The sequence below is a fragment of the Mastomys coucha genome, unplaced genomic scaffold (assembly GCF_008632895.1).
Source record: "Mastomys coucha isolate ucsf_1 unplaced genomic scaffold, UCSF_Mcou_1 pScaffold22, whole genome shotgun sequence".
NCBI lineage: Eukaryota > Metazoa > Chordata > Mammalia > Rodentia > Muridae > Mastomys > Mastomys coucha.
In genome coordinates this window covers 169,844,037-169,852,966 of record NW_022196905.1, presented here as the reverse complement: position 1 = coordinate 169,852,966, position 8,930 = coordinate 169,844,037, and the positions used below count along the sequence as shown (strand labels likewise).

General features: G+C 39.9%; 1 non-coding gene across 1 annotated transcript; it reads left to right on the top strand.

The window, feature by feature from the left end:
- The first annotated feature begins 626 nt into the window (after window positions 1-626).
- On the top strand, window positions 627-690 carry LOC116071693. The gene has a single exon (XR_004111078.1). It is a non-coding gene; the product is annotated as a U7 small nuclear RNA (small nuclear RNA).
- Window positions 691-8,930: the final 8,240 nt, after the last annotated feature.

The window sequence follows — 8,930 nt, the reverse complement described above, 5'->3', positions numbered from 1 at the left end:
GTGACTCATGGGGCCTGTTCCTCCAAGGTGGCTGTTCTGATCTCAGAAACTCACCCAAGAGAGAATGGGTGATCCTGCCCGAGTCTCTGGCTTAATGTGCTCTCTGGAGGTAGGCCCTCCACTTGCAGGGAAGGGGCCAAGGAGGACGCTGAACCTCCTCTGTCACTCAGAAGCTAAGAGGATCGTGTCCCTGCTGCCCTGTGGCTCCCCTGGGAGTCGTGGGGCTTGTGGCTCCCGGCTGGTTGCTCAGGTCTCAGAAACTCACCTGAGAGAAAATGGCGAATCCCGCCTGGGTCTCTCCAGATATCTTATTGTCTGTGCTTCTGCTTGCTGTCCCTTCCTAAGAGCCAATGGCCTAAGGTCATGGAATGCTGATTCCTGAGATGGTCAAGAGGAAACCTGGAATAAATAACTTAATTGATATGTAAATTAAAAACTGGGCTTTTGGTTGGCATGAGATGATCTTGCAAAAAATAAAAAACAAAAATAGCAGATCTTTTTTCTTAGCAAGAACTAAGCTGGCTGGAAATCTCTAGAGAGCAAACACAGCTCTTCAAAAAATATTTTCTAATGGGATTTTTGATTTTGGTTGGAAAATCCATGGAGAGCAAACACAGCTCTTTCAGAATTTTTCATAGATCTTTTGGAATGTTTTCTAGTAGGATTTCTGACCTTGGTTGGAAATCCAAGATTTACTTAGAGAGTGAACACAGTTCTCATAGAATACCTTCCAGCAGCTATCCAGAGAAGGCTGTCTGAAGAGGGAACACACCTCTTTTAGATTTTTTTTTTCTGGCTTCCTGGTTGGAAAAATCTAAGAATTACTTTTAGAATTTTTCTAACAGGATTTCTGACTTGGTAGAAAAATCCAAGAATTGTTTTATACCAGCTTTTTTGACTTTGGTCAAAAACCATATGAGCTATCCAAAGAACTCTTAGAATTTTTACTAGCAGAGAGAGCTGTCTCAAACAGAGAGTTGTCTCAAACAGAGAGGATTTTTAGGATAGCAAACAAAAATAAACAAAATAAAACTAAAAATAAAAATGGCTGTCTCGAGCAGAAAACACACACACACACACACACACACATCCATCTAAAAAGGTGGCTTGAGCAGACTATAGAGCCAAGAGATATCTACAGAGCACTGTCCAGTGAGCCATCTCAAGCAGAGCATAGGCCACCATCTTGGACCCACAATTTGACTTAAAGTCCTTTGTTTTCACTGCTCTCAAATGACTCTTCTCTCAGAACCCCCGTCCAACCCGAGGCTGGTCCATGCCACCGAATCAGGATAATCTTACTTATCATGAATAGAAAATATCCTGGTTTTCTGAGGATCCGAACCACCACCATCTGTTCATCAAGCCACCTATCTATTTTAGAAGGGACTGAATGCCTATTCTGTCCTTGTTTCTATGTAGCTTTTAGCCACACAAGAGTGAATAGAGTTTCTGCCCCTAGTGAATTCATCAGGAAGTTGAAATATAAGCTGATAATTATTCAAACTGAAAGAGTCCAGAGCTCGGGAGACCCTCACTCAAGTCTCGGGATGACACGACCACCCAATAACTCACGAGAGACCAATCTTGCTGCAAGTGCACGAGGCTTATTTGGGATAGGCCAGTACTAGGGTCGATCTCGTAACCTTGCAGGCCAGAGGAGTTCGACCCCGAACACAAGAAGTGAGGGGTATTTAAAGGGAAAAAACACAAATTGGGGTGGGGGAGGTGAGGGGATTACCAAGAAAACAACAAAAACAGTGGAAAATTTCAGAGGGACCCAACCCAAGGTATTCAGTTAGGGAGGGGAACATATTCCTTCTAGTAATGTAATCTTCATCTACCAGTCATCAGGGTGGAGAGCCTCGTAAACCAGTAGACCTTCATTCCTAGTTCCGCCCTCATTGTGGATCAGTCAGGAGGGGCAGGTTTCGGGAACCAGAGCCCTGAGGCTCTGATTTAGCCAAGTTCCTGGAATTGGCTACTCCACGTTTTTGGCTTGTTACATTTCTATTAATACATTTCCCTTTTCATTAACATGCTTTCCCAAATTTCTAAATCTCCCAGTCTTTCAAAGTCAATGTTAGTAAGTCATAACCAGGTGAGTGAGTCTTAGAGTAACTGAACAGTGACCTAAAGTTCAGTCTATTCTATCTCCCTAAGACAATAGGTCCTCTGGGTGAACAAATATTTTCACCATTACTTTCATTATCTCAGGCGTGTTCATTGCTTTGAAGACTACTTCTTACAATATTTATTCACTCTACTAATTTTTAAATTAATGCTGCAATCTTTCTGGTTTCTTTTAAAAAATAAATTTAGGGCTTAATTCTTACAAGTCTCATACAATTACATATATTCTAACATCTCATCTGGCAATGTTTATTTATTTTTATGTATGTGTTTGTGTATATACATGTAGAGGCCAGAGGCCGACATCCAGTAGCTGTGATTACTCTCTCTACCTTTTTTGAGACAGGATTGTTTACTGAACCTGAAACTCAGTATTGATTTGGCTAAACTAGTTGCCAATGAGCCCTAGTTTTGGCTGTCCTTATACCAACAAGTTGCCTATTTGGAATCTTAATGAGGCACCTGAGGAACTGACATTAGTCCCAGACTTTGTGTGCCCCAAAGAGTACTTTTGGTACTCTTCCATTTCTACAAAACTGCCACCAAAAGTTCTAGTAAATAACCTAACTACTAAATTGCTGACATTTTGGTCTCTTTGCTCCTCTTGACTTCTGTAAATATCTTCAAGGGAAAACACTCTTTGAATTGTTTTCCCTATTGTATCTTTAGCCGCCAAATCTTGGCTGCTGAAAGGCTGGAGAATTTTAGAATTCTAAAATTCTAAAACAAGAGCATTTAATAGAAATGTATCAGTAGAAATGTATGGTGTATAACCTTTACCTAAAAGGGCATAGAAAACCACTGTGACCAGCCAAGAATGTAGACTAGCCAGTTCCAGGAACCTGGCTAACTCAGAGCCTCAGGTTCTGGAGACCTGCCCCTCCTTACTGATCCACAATGAGGGAGGAACTTGGAATGAAGGTCTACTGGTTTATGAGGCTCTCCACTCCGATGACTGGTAGATGAAAATTACATTCCTAGAATGAATATGTTCCCCTCCCTAACTAACTGAATACCTTGGGTTAAAATTCCCCCTCACTCCCTCTGGATTGTGATGTTTCCCTTTAAATACCCCATACTCCTTGTACTCTGGGTCGAACTCCTCTGGCCTGCAAGGTTAAGAGATCGACCCCGGTACCGGCCTACCCCAAATAAACCTTGCGCACTTGCAGCAAGATTGATCTCTTATGAGTTATTGGGTGGTCGTGTCATCCCGAGACTTGAGTGTGGGTCTCCCTAGCTCCGAGAGTCTTTCAGTTTGATCTTACCATACTTTCAAACACAACTTAAATGCAGCACTCTTCCCAATCTCTAGAGTGTGTGTGTGTGTGTGTGTGTGCTTGTGTATGTATGTTTGTGTGTGCACATGTGCGAGTGTAGCTGTACATGTATCACAGTGTGTACAGGAAGGTTATAGAACGAAAATGAGGAGGTCCTTCAATTCCATGTTGTTGAGACAGGGTTTCTGCCACTTTGATGCAATTTGCCTCATGTTCTGGATAAGCTAGCCAATGAACATCTGAGTACTTGTGTCTCAGTCTTCTATCTCACCATGGGGATATAATGAGGTTACAGGTGTGTGATACTGCATCTGACTTTTTACCTGGATCTTGGGACCTGCACTCAGGTCATCCAGCAGGCTCTTTATCCACTCAGCCACCTCTTCTTATCCCTCCAACACGATGAAAGAACTGTCCAGCCTTTTAAGTTCCTGTCAGACAGTCGGTTTTCTGTGAACACCTCCATTATCAGAAAGAAGATTTCCTCATTTTTGTTCCTCCAAATTTTCACACTTACTTAAAGTCTACTCAAAAGTCTTTGGGTTTGTTTGTTTGTTTTTGCAGTTGCTTACCATCCTAGATGGGGTCACTATTGCTGTGGTAAAACACCATGACCAAAAGCCACTTGGGAAGAAAAGGCTTTTCTTGGCTTATGCTTTCAAATCGCTCTTCCTCATAGAAGAAAGTCAGGATAGGAATTCAAGCAAGGCAGGGACCAGGAAGCAGGACTGATGCTGAGGCATGGAGAGATGCTGCTCATGGTATGTGCTTAGCCTGCTTTCTTTACAATGATGAACTAAGGATGGAACCACCCACAGTGGCTGGGCACACCTACGTTGATCACTAATTAAGAAAATGCCCTAAGGCTTGATGTTATGGAGACATTTATCAATTGGAATTCATTCCTTAGATGACTATAGGTTGTGTCAGGTTGACATAAGATTAGCCAGCATCCCCTCGATCCTTGTATTATTATTTCTTTCGAACAAAACTATCACTTCTTTTGTTTTCTGTTTCGTATAGATTTATCATTCATTAATTTACTGACAAAATATTTTTTATCATCATTTATTCAATCTCTTACTGGCAGCTTTTTGATAGTATTCACAGTGATAAAGCCCATTAAATCGAACACTATTTTTTGGGTACAGTTTTCACATTTGGGAGGCATGGTCTTGTTATGTCACCTATGCTGTCCTAAAACTCACCTGGTACTTCAAGTCATCTTTGATCCCCTGCCTTAGCCTCCTGAGTGCTGGGGTCACAGACATGTGCCACCATACCAGTCAGAGACCCAACTATGCAAAATGATTTGGTAACTATCTCTGCTACTCTTTGAGTCCCTATGAAACCTTTATCCTGAATTCCTTGTCTTCACTCTGTTTCCAATCCAGAAGAATACTGTAAACAATGGAAGGCCATTTTTCACAAATGTCCTGTTCTACCTAGTTGTAGGATAGTTTTTCATTGCACCAAAGATGCTTTCTTTACTTAACCAGGTGAACTATAATGAAAATTGAGTTTGAGCGACTTCTGTGTTACATGTCTTTCTGCAACCTATGGAGAATTCTCTGGTGTCATAAATTCATCTCTAGTGACAGAAATGAGTCCTAGGCATTGCTGACCCCACTCCTGTGAGACATCAAGTAATTCTGAGATGTTCCTCATTCAAAAAATAGTATCTAAAAAGGAGACTGAAGTCCATGCTGTTTGTTCAACTTGGCTTGATAGCATATCATAGTGCTTTCAACAGCACTAGGGATTCTTAAATGGAATTGCTACTATCAGGCTCCAGTTATGTTTTAACATTTAGTTATGAAGGCTATGTCATACCCTCAGAGATGCAAAAGGAGTATTAGGCCTGACATTTTGAATTTGAAATGCAAATAGGAAAGCCCAGCCTAAACTGGAAAAGCGCAATGTGTGTAAATTGCCTAAGTTTAGAATGGCTCCTGGGTAGGGTAACCATGTCTTGCACAGGAGCCTGCCTTACTCTATCACCCATACAAAGAAAACCAGCTCCAATTAGCTCATGAAGTAGTTATCTGTTGATTGCTTCATGTGTCTTCTTTGTCAATGAGATTTTTGATAAAAATGTATCTACATGGTATATTGGAATATAGCTTTTGTCCTTCAAGTGGAAGGTTTCATGTTTTGTCTTTTATTATTGTTATTGAAAGCCTCCCTGTAATGCCTTCCATAATAAATATATTTATATTTTAAAGCTGTTTGACTTTTATCAAGATGCTCTTCAGAGATGCTACATAATTCTCCAAAGTCACATTTTGAAGAAAACATGATTCTGAATTCAGAGGTCTTTCTCTAATGTCAGTATAGTTTGTCGCTACAAATCATGTATGAAGCAGTTATGATGAGAAATAAAGAAAATAACTTGTTTAACAAAGGAGGGTTTTTTTGTTTTGTTTTTTGATTTTGTTTTAAGTTAAGGACAGGTGTATAGGAGGCAGAGTTAAAAATTAACCAATTGACACAGGGATTTAATCATAGGTCAAAGAATCTAGCAATAATTATGTTCTTAGTGGTCTTCTTAAAATAAAAATGTAATGATGCTCTCTTCTACATAAAACCTCTCTTTATTATAACATTTTTAGTTTTTGAGATTATACTATGATGACATCATATCTCCTTTCCCCTTCCTTCCTCCAACTCCTCCCATGTCATTCCCTCTCCCTTGGACTCTTTCATATCCATGGGCCTTTTTCTTGTAATTGCTGCTGCATATTTATATATGTAAATATACACATATATATTTCTAAATATATAATACAATAGGCTCAAACCATATAACATTACTTTTAGGTATGTTTTCAGGGTGCCTCTTCACAATTTAGGATAAATCTTAATTTCCTTACTGCAGCATACCAAGCTCTTCCTCGCCTTTTCCCTTCTTCTAGTTCCTTGAATGTCTCTTGCCTTTAGTGGCTGGATCTGCAGGCTTGTTGACCCTCTGTCCACAAAAAGCTCCATTCTTTGCCTGGCTATGTCTTTCTCATTCTATTGGCTTCAATCAGTACCATTCTCCATAGGAAATTCTGCACCTGTCCAGAATTTAAATTATATTCACCTTCCATGTTTGTTAAGTGCCCAATGCCTTATCTGTGTTAAGCATCAAAATTTTGTAATCGCCCATTCATTGGTCTTACTTATCCGTCCTTCTCTTTGCACCTGTCTGCAGGATCGATGCAGGATCTATGACTGTCTTGTTTTTAGTTTTATTTCTGGATCCTTCCTGGCACATAGCAGTCATTCTGTGTATCTGATAGAATGGATAAAAACATTCTAATACTTCACAAACAACTTTCAAAGGGCAAAGGCCATATATAATGACACAAATCACACTGACTAAAAATCTATTTTGTACCAGCTATATTTCACACATTAACTCCCATTTAGAGCTACTTTAAGGAGGAATAGAAAAAAAAAACCAAGTTTTCATGACAGATTGTATTAGCATTCATCAAATTTTAGTACCTGCTTTCCTAAACCCGTTGGACCCAGAGTGGTCATATATCTTCTTTTACCCAAGAAATGGGAGCAAAAATGCTTATGCGAGCTCTTCACATTTTTCCTTGCATCCTCTTATGGTGGTTGGCCATGTGATTGATGATGGATCTACCTCAAAGAGAATTTCTGATAACTTGAACTAGATGTGTATCATGAATAATATGTAGATACATTTGTTGCTGTGACCACTGATAGTCACTTTTATGTGCATCAGCATCTTTGACTGTATCCTATTCTGGAAGTGTTTCATTTAATATAGATCAAGTGAAGGGAAGGGAAGTGGTGGAAAAAGAATTAGCAGGGAATCCAATAAATATCACAAATTGGCATGAAGAAGAAATTGAAATAGGAACAGAAAAGCCAGGAGCAGGGGCTATGTATATGAATGTCGTGGTATCTACATAGTCTCTCACACCTCTGCTTCTCACCTCTTTCTGGGACTCCCCCATGCTCAGTAACGTTATATATGGAATAATTATGAACATGGTACAGCATAGACCTTTACTCATGTTTGTCTCTATTTGAGACAAATTTCAGTATCCCCTACCAACAACCTCCATGCCTTCTTGATTTATGTTACTGAATGATAGACCTATGGATTTTTTATTGTTGCTGTTGAATGAGGCCACAATCTAAATTCCTTGGGCAGCCAAGGTTTCTGATCACCAATCTCATTTGTCTGGTCTTGTGTGCATCAGTATGAATGTGGCAGAGAGGTGACTGTGACAGGGAGGTGGCTGTTTAGGGACAAGCTGTGTGATACAAATCATAGTTGTTTGGGGCCTCAAAGACTACATGGTAGAGTGAAGGCCACTTAAGAAGCATGTAGACAGAGCAGGTGTCCTAACATATGTCATTTTGTTACAGTGATTTCATGAGGAGGGTGTCATTGTTGTTACTGTCATCAACTTAGAGGCTGAAAAATACAAGACTAGCAAAGGAATCTTGCTGAAGCAAGGTCTTTAAAAAGTGAAAAGCAGAGTGAACTTGAGAAAGTCAACCTGGGTGTGTTGAGTTGCCCCCAAATGTCATGCACACTGCGTGATGCTCTTAACATCAAAGATAGGACTTTTCAAGTAGAGATGGGAAACAAGTACAGACAATACTGCAGCAAAACCTAAACAAAATATGCATATGACATACACATGAGTTTTAAGTGCAGTGGAGTGTGTGGGGGAGAGTTTGTGGATGTGGATGAGGGGCTTCAGGGTCTGCCAGATGTTTTCTTTCTAACTTGTTAAAAACTAGTTTTGTTTAAAAAAAATTCAATGCACTGAATTTCAGGGTGAGCATCCATGAATATCCCCTGCACACTGTTTCCTCTTTATCACATTAATCTTTATTGCATCTGTGCTTCTCCATTCATCTGCCATGCTCCATCCATCATCAGTTCATATCACTTTTAGAGCATGTGTAAGTTGCAGGGACTTACATGCTGCGTTTTCAGTGTGACCTTTTCCTTCAATGTGTACTGTTCAATATTTGTTATAATTATGAGAAAATCATATACACCGAAATGCAATAATTCAAGTTTTCTATCTGGTCAGGTTTTTTTCCCCTAATTCCCAACCCCTTCCAAAGAAATTTCCCAACAAGAAAAAGATGCTTTTGTGCCCTTTCCCAGATCACAGTACATCTATTCTTCTTTACATGGCAGACTAACCTAACCACACCCACAGCTTTGTACACATAGAACAGTGCCAGCCCACAATGAGAAAACATAGCATTAAAAATAAATTTGAGCCAGGCAGTGGTGGTGCACGCCCTTAATACCAGCACTTGGGAGGCAGAGGCAGGCGGATTTCTGAGTTCGAGGCCAGCCTGGTCTACAGAGTAAGTTCCAGGACAGCCAGGGCTACACAGAGAAACCCTGTCTCGTCAAACCAAAAAAAAAAAAATAGAAATCATATTTTATGTACACATATATACATAAAATATAATATATATAATATATATAATATGTATGTCAACTTATGAGTGGAGGGAAACTTG